A 16,144-nucleotide genomic window follows, 5' to 3' on the forward strand; every position below is an offset into this window, starting at 1 on the left:
TTTAATCCCTTCTGCAAAGTCTCATGCTCTTTTCTAGGGTCTTTAGACCTTATTTTAGTCACTTGTGATATCCTCCATTTCTGTGGGTTTTGTTCACAGGATTTCACAGGAAGTTTCAGTGCATGGCAGAGCACAGCATTCCTGATTTTCTTTCTCTACTAGAAACAGCTCATTTGACATAACCTAGAATTGCATTTGCCTACTTGGCAACCTTATAACTTTAGTGTCTCATGGTCAGAGTGTTGTCAGTGACAGAAGGAGGACTTTTTTTTCCCTTTTGTATTTCTGTGTAATGAACTTCTGGCTTCAAGCAGAAATCCTTCCGATTCATCCATAAGGGCATTTTACGTGACTACAAATCATTTCCATTCTATTTGTAAAGGCTGTCAGCTCTCCCTGTTGGATATTCCCATCCTTCTCTGTGTAGCTGATGCCGCTATGTTTTGCACCCAGATATTTATTAAAAGTATAAATTGGGCACCTATTTTCTCTAGCGAGCTCCTTTTCCATCTCATAACTCTCCTGTGATTCTCCATTCCTCCTGTTTAGCTCACAACATCCCACAAGGTATTACACTGCAATCTAGATATGCTGATGTTCCTTCACTAGAAAATGCTTCTGGTTTAGCTACAGTGCTCAATTTTAAGGCTGAGCCTAACTCAGATGAAGCTGTTGTTCACATTCCCTTTATACTCCAAGGAGGGGAATAGGCATGTTGAGGGCACAGTTCATCTCATCTTGACATGGGAGTCTGAAACAGGTCAAAAAAACAAGCTTTACAAGTGTTGCTCTGTCCTACTTGAATAGAAAAAAGACACTTAGGACACTAAAGTAGGAGCAGGTGCCTAAAGCTAGGTGGAATTATCTGCTTTCTAGATATCCAGGCTTTCCCAGATATCCATTTCCACTATTCTTTTAGAGAAGACTGCAGGGGGAGAAGCTGCACAAGCAGCCAAAACCAGGCTCCTAGACATCCAGAGAACTTCCTGCAGTTTTGACTGGACTTCTTTTTCCTTTTCTGCTGTACTGATTCCTTCCTGTACTGTTTTAGGAAATCTAAAAATAAGTGGATTAAAAAAAAAAAAACAAAACAACCAACCCAAACCACTTTGCCCCTTTCTCAGTCACTTAGTGCTGCTATATTAAATACAGTTAAAAAGTAATATTGCTGTGCACCCTTTATCAGCCTTCTCAAAGCTGTACTAACTATGTCACTGTCAAATTGTGTTTGCAATGATTTGTGTCTGCTTTGCTCCCAATCACAGCGACCAAGGGAAAAAAAAATCTTGTGAAAAATCCAGTAAAGTTCCATACTAAGGTTATTAATTTGGGCTGCAACTCGAGGAACATCAGCTGAGAAAAAAAAACCAAACATGTGTAAGTCACCTTCTCATCATTCACATGCTTCCTATAGCTATAGCTACAAGAATCCCCTCCCACCCTTGAGATTTCAGCCTGTCCATACCCTCGAGAACATCTCCATTACTAATGCACTGCTTACAAGGGGCTTTATTCAATATTTCCAGGAAATTCACCGCAGGAGTACTGAAGTTAACACTGACAGCAGCTCTCCTCCCTCACATGGCTTTTAATATGGAAGCTACAGTGAGACAAAAATATGTCTAAGCAACAGAAATCCTGCATTCACCTACCCAGAATTATTTCCAAAGCCTCATAAAGATGCCACCTTAAATTTAGGAACCCTCCTCTAGTCGGAGACCAAAGCTCTCAAAGCCACAGGACTGCTACTAGAAGACAAAAGGCAGTAGGAAAACATATAAAAATCCACAGTAACTCTTGAACAGCCACTGCTGCTCCATAATAAAAGAATAATAGTGTGCAGCCCTCTTATAGCACTTTATGTGGGGATCTCAGTGGTTACACAATGGGTGAGTTAGTTTGTCTCTTAGCCTAAAGGAGAAAAAGGTCCAAAACAGAGCTGTGGGAACACAACACCTCTCCAGGTCAAATCACAATTCTCCGGGAGCTCTTCAAAGCATGGAGAAAGCCTTACTCTTGGAGTATACCTTACTCCATCTCCCTTTTGACAGAAGAAGAAGGACGCAGAAAAGCCGAGGGCCACATGGAGCACATCGGAAGCAGCTTGGCATTTCTTTGCTACTCTTGCTGTGCTGATACTTGCTTTCAAAATGACATATTTTGCATATTAAAAATCCAAGTAAGCTTGAATTACTTTATGGGAGATCTTGAATTATAGGCTACATACAAAATAAAGTGCTATCTACTGCAGTGTGCAGAAAGATATAGGCAATAAGGCAGATGTTGCCCTGTGCATATTAAAACCTGTTTCTAAAATGTAGACTTTTTTCCTTGGTATTTCACATTTGAATTCTTTCTGGTAGACAAATTCCTGCTAACGTGAAGAAGCTTTTTACCAGAATATGAGGTGCAAGAACAAGTACAAGTTTTTTTTTAGTAGCTTGTTGGTCTTTAGTGGCCAGGAACTATGTATGATTTATCCTGAAGAAGAACAGTCAATTAAAGTATTATTCATCCAATTGTTCTATTTATTTAAATCTTCCTAAGACATTTTGTATCATGTGTTGCACAGGGTATAGTCCTGCAGATATCCAAACAGCTCATGATTCCACATTTTCTAAAACCCTCAAAATAATGGCTCCAGGCAATAGGTTCCAGGACGTCAGGGCTGGGACAGCATTACTTTAACATAAACACCCTAGATTGCAGTAGCCTTTGTTTTTGCCTTCCTCCTCTGGAAGGTGATGGCTTCCTATGTTCAAACAAAACAGTTCTTCAATGCTAGGTCACTTGGTTACAACACTGAACAGGCTGGACTTGCTGTAATCACTGTCCTTGACATAGCTTATTCAACGTGTAGGGAAAAATGTCAAAACTGAACTGGTAAAGACCTCCACCAGCCAATTCTCCCAGTAGGTTAAAATATATACATGTTAAAATGCCAGGACTGTCTAACGTTTCACTTGAAATTCTCCATAGCAACACCACTTTGGTACTGTAGTGGGAAAAACCAGTATTAAAAAAAAAAAATCTAAGGTCTTCAAAAAGGCCCTTCAACTTTAAAGTGAATGTATTCACGGACAAATGAAGGGTCTGTTGTGCAGATGGTTGTTTGCTCTCATTGCTAGAAGCAGACAGTCTTGGGTTAGGAGGGAAGGGGAGTCAGATAGCATATTACTATGCGAAAGCGGCAAGCTCTGCCTATGATGACTGCAATATTAACTCCCAGGGCTTCCTGCGGCTGAGAGGCAGCAGCGGCAGCGGCAGCAGCAAGTTTCACTTGCCCCCTGCCCCCCACCCCCAAGCTTCCAGGTTCAATAAAGATTACATCATGGAAAAAGTATGCCATGTAAGCCTGAGAATCAAAGCCGTCACAATTGGCGGCTGTTTAACTGTAATGTCGCTGAAACACATACTCCCGCTACGCGCACACACACTTTCCCCTGTACCCCTCCCATCCCACCCTGAACCCTCCGCGTCTCCTACCATTAAGGGTAGTATTACTGGGGAGAGGAAAATCTGATCAAAACTGTCGACCGCCAACTGCCGATTTTCTATGGACTCAATAAAGGCCACCTTAACGATTTCCCTAATTAATGGATGACATCTTTGGCTGGAGGAGAGGCGCTGTATTCTACTCTGCCTTAGTCTTTGTTAACCTTCTAATTAACTTTCGTAGGTCACCCAGGTCTCCCAAACCTAAAAGTGAAGAGAGCCATTGTGCTAGAAGCAGTAAACTTACTTTTTCTGCCTGGGTACTTAAAAGGGAGAACGATTATAGGCAGGGAAAAATAACTCCATTTAAACTCTTTGTGGCTGCGGATAATGCATAGGTCTCTGCCTTAGAAAATAATTGAAACACCTTTTATACCAATATTTGCATGCATAATAAACCAAATTAGCAAATATGCATCTAAATTCAGCTGTGGTTTCAAATTGGTTAGGGATTTGGAGGGGGTTCTGGTCTCTCTCCTTTTTTTTCTTTTTTTTTTTTTTTCTGGAATGTGAACTTCAGTGGGTCAACAAAAGGAATGGGATTTCTTGAGCAAATTGCAACTGCAGCAGCTATCAGCTTTTACACGGCATGATCTTCAGCAAAGAGTCTGGGCTAATAGTACACACACACGCATTCTAATACTATAATATTAGGCCAGATTAATCCCTGTGGTAAGACCATTGAAGTCAATGGAATTGTATCAGAGATGAATTTGGTTCACTGCCTTTTGTGGAATCTAATATGAATTGACCATTGAGCTGGAGGCATCAAAGATGATAAATGCAGCCTTCTTTCAAACAGTCTGATGCAACCCAAAAAAGGGCAGGCAGAAGGCATTTAGGATGGGTGGCCTTTTCTTCTGTCTACAGCTTTCTCAGGGAAATTCTGCCCTCATTCACGCCCATTGACTGAAGTCAATTAAATTATTTTAATAAATTGTAATTAAAATTCAGAGTGTACAATGAAAGATTGAAACTTCATAGCACAACTTGACTAATAAACCTGAAGTTAATTGCTTCTTGAAAGTAAAGATTGAGAGTGCTTCTTTGGCGTATGGAATAGACATGAAATTAATTGTTCGTAGTTTTCTCTACTCAGCAGAGAACAACAGAGCAGGGTAGAAGAGAGTAATAATTGCTCCCTACTATAAACAACCAGATGTACATCACTGCACAAATATCTGACTGTGCAAACCATATTCCTGGACAGAATGTACTGTGCTTAAAATTTACATCACCAAAAAAAAAAAAAAGGCCTTGAACCAATTGGGTATGAAAGCTGTAGACATGCAAAATGCAACAGGCGAAACCAAAAGTCTGAGTTTTCAAATAGCCAATTTTTTTTTTTTTTGGTGGTTTCATTTTGCCAGCATGTACACATTTTCTAACAGAATAATTGGTGTGTAAGATGGTGTCTACTGCTTTGCTCCATTCTCCAATCAAGTGGTGCAAAGTATATTAACCATCCTCCCAAGCATGCCGTGTATACGTTGGATACATAACTGAGGAAATTTGAACCATGCCACTTTCAAAAAATATCTTCAGTTAAACATGTCTTCTACATTTCTGCCTGCAAGGTCTCCAAGGAGGTTTGGCGGCATGTGAGTTTGATTGCTGAGGAAAGACAATCAAATTACTTGTATGGGATCAAGATGCAGAACAGAAGAAGTACACCTTCCTTCCCTCTGGAAGTCACTGCCACTGGACAGCTGGAGAGTGAATACAGGCTGAGAGCTCTACCCTGCTCCAACTGAACACTGCAACCAGGCAACGTTTTACCCGACCATTCAGAGGACAGACACGTTGGTAGACAAGTGATCCCACACCAATGGTTAGGTACTGTCCTTCATGATGAAAGCTTTCAGGATCCCCAGTGTCAGGCTCTGCCTCAGAAAGAATATTTGTACTAAAGCAAGAGGTCTTCAGCTAATGGCTTCACCATTCTCTTAGGAAATCACCATTTTCTTAGGAAAACTGGGCTCATTCTCAGGCACCAACACAAATGTCCCATGATGAATCTCCCAGATTAATCTCACCTGACTTTTAATATCCACGTGAAGATATCTGCCTCTGAACCCTGTGAGACTGGATGCCTTGAGAGTCAGTGGAATGAAGGATGTCGTGCAACTACTAACCCAGAAGTGCTGCGTCCCAGAAGAATTTTCTCCCAATTGACTATGAAGAATCCACATACCAAACCTGAACATCTACAGTTAGTACTGCAAATGTCTGGTTTGTGGTCAGATGAATCCCACCTTCAGTCGCCCTGCACTTCTCTTCTCCGTTTGTGAGAAGAAGACAATGATATTTACATTCTTCTACCTTTTGTCCTTTTTGCCCTCTTAAGCAGTAAGATCCTTAAAGATCTCGTCTGGGATTCACCTGACGAGAAGTCGACAGCTACTTTCAGGGCATCTACTAAACCGGTACTTTTATGATACAATTAATCTCATCCTAAATTCAAAATCTAAAATATATCTGAGGATTGCATCATAAAAATGCCTTTTTCTCAGCATAAAAGGAGATGGAGATAACCAATTCCACAATTCAGATTACTAAAGTCAAGTAAAATTAATCTCCTGTTTGTTTATACATTACCAAGCACTACAGAGGGCTCTGATGAAAATAGTTTAGATATCTTGTGATACTGTTTTAACTGCCTTTGCATCTTAAATAATACAATGACAAATTAATTGGGAAAACCTGGTTAACACTCAGTAGAATAAAGCATGAGACATTTTGCTTGGTAATGAACATAACAGACACTTTAGATCTTGTTATTTCAAACCAAATAAGTGATCTGTGGAAACACTTCACAGCAACCGAGATTCGTTATCTCTCTTCTTGACACAACTCACAGAGTTGTGTGTACCCAAAGCTGGACTTAACTTTCCAACTCTGACATTAAAGTCATATTTCACGGCCTGTGAAGGAGGCAGCAGCTAGAGGCTGATGTGTCCCTCCAGCTCACCTGGCTCACTTTTTCTAGAGAAAATCAGTTATTTTTGCCAGTTAGCCTTGCAGAACCTGGTAGTGTGCACTTAGATTAAGTTATGCTCAGTTGTCATTCAGAAACAACAACAATTTCACACAAATAACTATAAAAAGAAGTTACAGGCAGAGAGTGTAAACCAGGGGTCCTGGAATGCATCAAATTCATCTTCTCACAACACAAAAATGATCTTTTCTAGGTCAAACTGGTAGTGAAGTCCTGGGCACATAGCTCACTGAATCCAACTGCCTTAGCAGGACTGGAGTTGGACCTCAAGAACTACAAACGCTCCAACTCCAGTTTTATCACCTGGACTAGAAAATCCATTTTGCCACTTTCTCAGCCTTGAGGGGTGGGATGAGCTGACTTCCCAGCCCTGGAGGCTCATATGAGGATGAGCTTTCTCCATCCTCTGAACTTTTCTGTAGAGGAGAAGCCAAGAACTCAACAGAAACAGAGATGTCAGTCATTGTCCTTTGCAGCTTTAGAGTGAACTCAATTCTCAAATGTGACCTTATACAAAGCAGAGCAATGCTGCACAGTTGTTGCCTCTTGGTGGTTTGCATACCAGATGTGTTTGACTTACATGAAAAAAGATGGTGCCTCTTGCCCTGCCTGGCAGCCTGGCAGAGGCAGCCTGGGCTCTGAGAAGCAGAAGGCTTGAACACCTCTGATCACCTTGACGCTCTGCAGCAGTCTTGTCTTTACACTCAGCAATACCTAACTGTCCCCACACCGAGGTTGCACGTTTACCCAATGGGGCTGAGAAGGTGGCTCCACTTGGGGTGAACACAGTGCAACTAGTGCAGCTGGCATCCTGGTAGGTACTGTAACATCTGCGTATCTGTCAGACATCAAAAAATCATTAAAAATCAACTCTACTCAATTGCCTAACTTATGCCAGCAAAGAGTGCCCAATGCAAGGATCACTTTAGTAAAGTTTCAGTGCAACAGGCCTGCTTCTCTTGCAAGCCAAGAGCCATCCACATGATATAAAAAAGCACAATTCATATTCTTATGTCTCTTCAGACCCCTTCACATGGCCAGAGCTTTGTGCATGAGCTAGACTAGACTTACGAAGCAGTCAGACACAGGAAAGTTAGCTGAGCTACTGAGCATTGCGCAATAGCAGAGATGTAGGGAAAGAAAAGGATTTCTCTCCAAAATCAGGTACTTTAAGTGCCTCCAGGCTGATATAGGTATCTGTATGTTAGGCACCAAAGGGAAAACATGGAGTGAAATGAAAGTACTTTGCTCACCCCTAACAGGAGAGCGCTTTGCTGAACACTAGACTGCCTACCTAGGGAACAACTATGACAGGCTCAGGAGGCAAGTCTATCTGTCCAAGACGCAAATCCTGGTATCTGAGAAGCTGGATGAAAAAGAAAATAAGAGAATTCATAGATTCCTCCCTGGCTGTTGTTGTTTTATTTGAAGAGTCTCCTTTATATTTCCCGACTATGTCAACTGAGGCAAGACTATGGGCTTTGGAAACCCTTATGGCCACACCTAAAACTAGATTAATGTGTCAAAATCTCTGGTACGTAATGGCACTGCCTTCTCCCCAGTTGTCTTTGCCTCACTGTGAATTCTGTCACATCTGCCAGCTGTGGTGCTGGTCCCTTTCTCCCTTTCTTTTCTTCTCTGCTGCCTTGTAGTGTGTTCCTGGTAACCATTCCTCCTCCTCACTGTTGCTGTTGCTGATTGGGTTTCTCTTGTTGATTTTTGCAGCTCGAGTCCTATTTTAAAAGATTCAAGTTTCAGCTGACAGCTCAACCCTCTCTGCATGGCTGTTTGTGCCTTTTACACCTTGTGCATTTTCCAGTTACCTTTTGGCTCCTTCTTTGTCTTGCTTTGTCCTCCCTTGAGCCCATCAATCTGATGATAGTTACCCATAACCATCCTCGCAGCTTCCCTTGTTGCCTTTACACACCCACTAACTGCTAACTCTGCCATCCTCTACACTGCCTTATTTCATCCAGGCTCATGGTCTGGTGAATGCCTCTGGAGCCTTGTGTTCATCCTCTGCATCTCTGCATTTATCCTTGGAAAAAAAAAAACACTTTCTTCAGCCTCCTCCCATCCCTACTCATTCTTTGATTAGCACTTTCCTTCTCCAGACTCCCCTGCACACTCTTTATATGGATGGCCCTCTTCATCGGTTTTCAAATAAGCCTCTGAAGTCCCTGCAGAAACAACCCTCCTCTACATACCATTATGCCTTTCTCATCTCCTTTACCTCTTATCCTTTCAAATGACTAGTTTACTCCCATTCTCTTGAACTCACCTCTCTGACACTCAGCAGACTGGTTTTCAGCCACTTCACTCTGCAGGAATTGCTCTCTCTAAAATCACTAATGATGTCCTTCTAACCGCCTCTTCTCCAGCCTCTTTCCTTTTGATTTTTCCAACACCTTTGACATATCAGACCATTCCTTCCCTTGGAGTTCCCCACAACTCGGCTGCTCTGCTGAAAATTGCCATCTTGAGTTTTAGGAGAGCTCCGTACCAGCCAGTCAGAAGAGTAAGAACAAGGGCACAATGGAAAGGATAATTCTTTGTATTGTTTTCTGTACGCTAATGAAGCTCCTCTTAGGAAACGAAGAAGATTTTAGAGGCAAACCCAAGAGAAAGGAAAATCCCAGCACAGAATGTCCCTGCTTCCTGTAGGCCTCTATGCCAGACTTAACGTAAAATAAGAGAGATTTCACCTTTCGTATCTTCATAGTTTCCTTGAAGGATCCTTGCAAGGAGGAAGAAAAGGGAGAACAATGAAATCAATAATTTACCTTTCTACAGATTGATTGCTTCATGGCTCTCTCTGTTTCCTGATAAAATCAGAGATGGATTAATTCTGAAGGATAGAGAGATACACAATAGAGATAGAAAGAGGATCAGGCTGAGAAAATAGCAGAGGCTTTCCAGTATCAGGTTAGCCGACAGCTAAAGAATATCGTATAGGGTAAAAGCAAATGCTGTGGCATAGTGAAGGTCACAGCCAAAGGTTCGGGTTGGGGGTTCAATCCTACAGCTCAGCAATGAAGCCAGAGGCTCTTTTCAAGTTAGACTATACTTGAAGAGCTACATGGATAACATGAACAGATGTTCCTACTGTTCGGCTCTCACTGTACCCATTTTTACAAAGTTAGTTCCACTTGAAAACTGAATGGAATAAAATCTGCAATCACTTTATGTGGACCTTAAGAAAAACAAGTTTGTGCACAGAGTGCACAGAGACATAACATGTAAAAATTATCATGAACTTCGACTTAAACTGAGAAATTGTAACTGCTGCACTCTGTCCCCTTCTACCTTAGTTTCAAGTTCTGTTTGCTTGCCATATAGTCTGTAGCAAAGTTGTGGATGATAAAACACACTGTGTTTCCTGTTGAAGTTGAAATAGGTTGCAGAAAATTATGTTTAAAAAATCAGGGGAAGTAACTTTAACTGTTAGATGCAGTACTCCCTCCCCAGTGTGTCAAAGCAATTAGTGAGAGCCAGATCAAAGTATTCACTCTGCAGAAAAGGGAGAAATAGAATTCACTGTGAAATGTTCCCCCTGCAAAGACAAAATATACGCAAATAAATTGCAGGTAATGAGGAGATCTGATACTATACCACCGCCAGGAGGAGAGGGTCAGCAGTTACATCTGATAATAGCCTCTCTTTCACTTGGGGATCACTATTTTCCAAAATAAAAGCTAAATATTGATTAAGTGATATCTCAAATACCATGAGATTATCAAAGCAATTACAAGGATTAACTTCCTAAAATGCTCCAGTATAACCTCAGCTGCAGAAACTGTGCCAACTTGGTAATGGCTATTAACATCCGTATGCACAAGAGTAATCCCCTGTTTTTGTTTCTTTTTTCCACTCTCTCTCTCTGATTGCGCCTATCTCTATTATAGTTTTTCTGAGTGCATGGGACGTATCACTTGGGAATCTCACTCTGTGTTCCCTGGTGGGACCTGCTTACAGTCAGCGGAAGTCAAAGTCAATTCAATGAGGACACAAGACATCTAGTTGTGTTGCCTGCTTTCACATGAGAAAACCATCATTGTTAGAAGAGGGCACAAGACCTTGCCAGTCATGAAATCCTGTATGGATATGATGACTTTGATCACACCAATTCAGTCTCATTGCCTGATAGCGCTAGCTACCTAAGGACAGAATGTGCTGCAGACACCTTTGAGAACAGCATCAGACAGCTACAGAAGTTTATCTCCACTAAATAAGAGCTTCAGCTGAGTCCCCAGCACAGTTACAAAGTGTGGGCTGTTCGGTAGCTTTTTATCCCCAGAGCCCACTCTCATGTTCATATGTTGATGGGGATGGCTCACTTTTGCTTCCATGTTTTCCCCCTCACTCTTCTCTTAGAGGGAGAAGCAACTTAAAAGCATCGGAGAGACAGACAGAGAGAGCATGACGCCCTATAATCCAACAAGTCAACTTCCCGAGCTCAAACATGAACTGATTTTTTTTTTTTCTTCCCTCGCCTTATAAAAAAGAAATTGACTTTTGTTTGGAGTTTGTGAAAAGTGGGACTCGGGGCCCAGTCAATGGGGCTCCCTGCAGCGCGGGCTGAGTGGAGCCATCTCGAACCAGTCAGCCGCGGCACCAATTAATCCGCTCTTTGTCACAGCCCCAGCCTCAGCAGCAGCGGCAGCAGTAGCAGCAACACATTTGGCCATTGTTCAGACCTTCATGCAACGGGATTTACCCTTTCAAAGAGGCAGTTTTGTCCCAAAGAGTTCGAGCGGAAGTTTCTCACTGACAATTTGCCCCAAATAGATAGATTTGTCAGCAGCAACCTTTAAAAGCAAAAAGCCATGGAGGAAAAAGGGGAGAAAAAGAAGTGTGGGGGGAAAAGCAAGTGCATCACTGTCTGTCTGTGTATCTGTCCTGGGGTCTGTCCTGAGCAGGTGGGATGGGCGCAGGGCCTGAGGTACAGAAGGGCGAAATGGCATTGATGGGGGCTCTTGTTCATCTCAAGGCAGATGTAGCAAGGGAGCTAACAAGCTCCCAGGCTGTTGTATAGCTGCTCTGACTTCTGAAAGCCTTTCAGGGGACTTCTTTTACATGGCATTGTCATGCCTGCTACACAGCACTGTGCTAGGCTGGTCAGGGTTTCCCAGCCTCAAATACTCCACCGGCAGCTCAACTCTGAGAGCAACAGACCTCACACTCTGTGGCCTTGCCTACGTTTAAACCAACACAAGCGGTGTTTTGTAAACAGGCTGGTGTAGCTTTTCCTATGCACAGCTCACTGGGGCCCATATCCCAGGAAGAAAAAGGTGAAACAAACCCACAGGTATTTCCTGCCCCTACACCAATGCTGCTACGCTCCTTACGGGCACACTCCCCTTTGGACTTCAAGGACTGTTTGCGTGAACTGAGGGTCGAACCCGCTCTGTTGCAAACTGCGGCTATTCACATGCACTGCTGTTGCTCCCACCCTCAAATCGTAGCGCTGCCTGATATCCTTGGCTCGCACATGGGAGCTGTCGTTCCCCACAACACCTGCCAACATACTCCAAATCCAGAAGGGGAGAAAGCGCAGGAAGCTCTCTCCCCAGCATGGACTCCAACAGATCCAGGTCCGTATACACACAGCCTCTCCCAGAGTCAGGGAGACAGCCCTGCTCTCATACTGGAGTAAAGCAACTGCTAAGTCCTCAACCCTGCCAGACTAATCTTTCTTAATAGCACAAATTTTGGGGAAAATGGAAAAAAATATGCCTAATCTGACCTGTGACTCCACTTTCTGTTACACTCACTGGGTGAGTGGCAAGGAGGTGGCTAGCAGGTTTCTGTGAGCACCCTGGTGCTGAAAACTGGAGCCCTGTTTTTTCCTAGGAAAGGCTGTAAGAGGTTGTTCAGCCCAACATAGGTTGTCCTTTGCATACAAAAAAATATCATCTCATCACCTAGACAGCAAGTATAGCCTGCCATGCCTCAGAAGCCTTTGCAGAGCAAAGAAGCTAATTCCACAGCACAAGTAGCTCTCCTATAGTCACGGTGTTTATCTACTACTATTCAGGTAATCTGGCCTCCCAAACAAAACTGAAGGAACCCAGTTCACTGAAGTAGATCTGCTGCAGCTATCTAACGAAAAGGAGGGGCATGAGAAATGGATGCAAGGCAGCTATACAGCTCTAAAACTTTGCAATGAACTCTGGAAACTCCATTGCTGGGTGACAGCGGGTCCAGCTCTTCTGTCAAACTACTTTGTCTCGCTGTATCTTAAATGGGTTTGATCTACATTACTCAAAGAACCTCATTGTTTGAGTACTGCCCAGCCTGCTGGTGTTTATTTGGTGGCTTTTCCAAGGCATTTCCTGAGAGACACAAGAAAAATGATGGCCAAGTTCAAGCTGGCATGAAAAAGGTCACTAGCCTGCTTAATAGCCAAGTTCACCTAAGCCTTCTTACACCTGCTCTTGGAAAGGGAAAAGGGTACAAGTGGCTGCAACCTAATTACAACCAGCCAGAAGCAGGGGTCATTTAAAATTAGTTAGGGCTATTCCAAGTGAAGTGTTTTTCAGCAAAACTAGAACACACTGAGCTAAAACCGAAACATCAGACTCCATGCTTGAAGACACCAGTGGCTGTCATATGTTCTAGGTGGCCTTCAACACAGGGGAGAAAGAGTTCAACAAACAGTCACAGAGCAGCAGTGTCCTCAGTTGCAGCAGACAGGTGTGAGACCTAAGATCTTCCCCATCTGCAGGGGAGTTTTAAGAGACCATAAGGGCCCGTAAGTAAGGATGGACGCATCTTGCAATGGTGCAAGGTACGGAGACAGGCTAAAAGTCAAGCGGTGTAATTGCATATGTGTTCAAACAGTTTTCTCCAGGAGTCCAGGAGAGACAGACGCCCACGTGGCATCTCTCCTGTGGAGGCCTCGCTCATTCAACTCTCCTGGAAATGCGCAAGTAAATTCAGAGTATTCTTGCCTGGCATGGGAAGAGCACTGGTACCAGGGACAATGGTACTCCCTAGGAAGCTTAATTGTCCCACTCTTTATTCCCTCAGCATGACTGGCCCTGGGCAATCAAATCAACAGAGTTCCCAAGACCAAAACTCTTCTTCCTCCTAGAGTAGTGATTTTGCTTGTGATTTCCAACAGAAGAAAAAATCCAGCTACTGGATATGACAGCAAATATTCTAGCAGCTACAGTGTGGTTACCATGTGCACAGAAAAATGAACAGAAGAAGCCATTTCCTCTGTTTGTCTGTCAGGTGCTGAATCACATCAACCTCATGCTAACAAAAGTGCTAGATGGATTTGAGCAGCATCAGTCAACACTGACTGCAATGACAATACACAGAAAATGTCAATAATAATCAAACAAATGCTCCTGACATTACAAAACTGGGTAATCAACAGTATAGTACATTTTTTAAAACTTCCCATGTGTATTTGCAGCCAAATTACAGTATTTGGATCAGTCTTGGGGTTTCCTAAACATTGCGATTTGACATGTGGTACAGTCTCTGCACTTGTAATTGGAATAAAAGCATTTTTAAGCAATAATCTGCACATTGGATTTCCACTGCTTTAACTAAGCAATCTGCCACACAACTTTGCTTACGAGTATCAGCACTGCCACAGAACTGAGTTATTACGAAAAGCAGTTAACGCAAGCATCACTAGATGTTGTTACTCCACATGCACCCTTCCACACTGAATTGCCATCCATGCCAGTCCTCAGAGTTTTAGATTCAATGCTCTGCATTACAGCGCAAAGAACTAAGTCACAAGATAAAGTTCTGTCTTAGGATTCCCAGCACACACTCCCCTCATTTATATTTCTTTATAAGAACCATTCCTCATGGAAAAGAAAGATGTACAGTTAGTGGATCACATCTCACCAAAGAGATACCCTCTCCCATATCCACGCACCTGTAGATCCCTAATATTTACGGTGATACGAGGTTCTTGTGACAATTGCATCAAAATTGCATCTGGAAAAATCACATGAGGACATGAGTGAAAATATCTGAAGTCTCTTTTAAGAGCACTGAAAGCTTGGATTCCTTGGTTTGGTAGCATGTGATTGCCCCACACTGCAGAAAGCACTCCAGGCACCAGGGTTTGTGAACTGCCACAATACATTGCAACTTCAAGGACATTCATTGTATTTGAATGGTGAAATCTTAGTTGAAGACTGACAGGACTCTTCAGGTCTAAAGAGTCTGGCTGCCTAAAACTTTGATTGTTCATGCCAAATTCTGCAGATCTGGTGCACACCAGCAATCCTGTCAAAGCCCATTAAACTACTACCTACTTCATATTTATGATGGAAGACCACAGGATCAGAATCTACCTCAGTGGTATTTTTTCACTGGATTGCATTTTCTGTCCAGGTAGAACAAGTGCCAATAGCTGCAGGAATTAAAACATTTTACAGAGGAACACAGCAGACCTCTGCTTTCCTCTTTTCTTAGAGGTAAGAGTGCTAGATTTTGTTACATAGGCTCAGGCCGCTGGTTTCTCAAGCTCACCACCCTGGCTTTGTCAATGTCTGAAATCTCAAAAGGCAGAAAACCCCAACCAAACTCATAATACATCTAGCCAATTGCAGAGTGACGCATACCATGCTCTTCTCTGCTTGGACTTGACAGTAATTGCTCTACCTGCAAAGATTCTGTGACCTGTATTTTATGAAGCAAGAGATAAAACATGTCTATAAATGTCTTAGAGAGTCATAAAACTATTCATCTCTTCTTAAAAATCTATCTGCACCAACTGACTCAATACTTTCAAGCAGCACTGAATGCGATATGCTGATTCAATGCTGCATCTGGAAGTATTTATTTTTGTTGGTTCTAAATTCATTTCCCAAAATAGATACCACAGATCTGGTCTCCAGCCAGTATAAAGAGATATAGCCGAATTGAAGTCAATGGAGCTGAGCCATTGTATTGCCAGCCAGAAATACAGCCCTTCCTAAGAGCATTCTTTGCTACCACTACACAGTATTTTGTGCAATTGCCTCAAAGGTCAACTTGTTAATAGGCTTCTACAGCAAAATTTGGGAGGCTACTCTACCACAGAAATTATTACATTCAAAGTGCGATCAATCAGGGTCACAGCTGAGGCAACCCTTTCCTACGCACACTCAAGTGCTTAGAACGTAAATGGAGCTATTCGTTTAACAGGTTGATAAAATAATTTTTAAATGTCACGGCATAGCTCCAAGATGTACTTATTCCTTGTAGTCAGCATTCTTTTGTTGGCGATTTAAAACTGTTAAACTATAGACCCAATCGTATTTTAAATTTTCCTTTATTGAGATAATAATATATTTGCCCTCTTATTTGGACCTTTCATGAGTTTTATACAGCTGTGACTCTACCGGCTTCAGTATTGATACTGTCTTTTGTGTTCATGTCAGGAAAACTAAAACGAGGGTGTTTCTCTCTAAATTAGGTTGCAGCTGCTGCTACATCATTGCCTTATTACGAGACTTTGATTTATATCTAACTAGCAAACTAACAAATAAGTCAAGTTACTAACTAGAGCCGCTTTGTTAAGCGCTTGTCTCGCATTGTCTAGATGGGATCAGGTACCGATGTAGGCGTATAAGCCAAGCCTGACATATCCCTTTCAAAGGCATATGTGATTAATGGGGCATTTCATTGCTGCAA

This window comes from Chlamydotis macqueenii, chromosome 3, assembly GCF_036417535.1.
Source record: "Chlamydotis macqueenii isolate bChlMac1 chromosome 3, bChlMac1.mat, whole genome shotgun sequence".
Lineage (NCBI taxonomy): Eukaryota > Metazoa > Chordata > Aves > Otidiformes > Otididae > Chlamydotis > Chlamydotis macqueenii.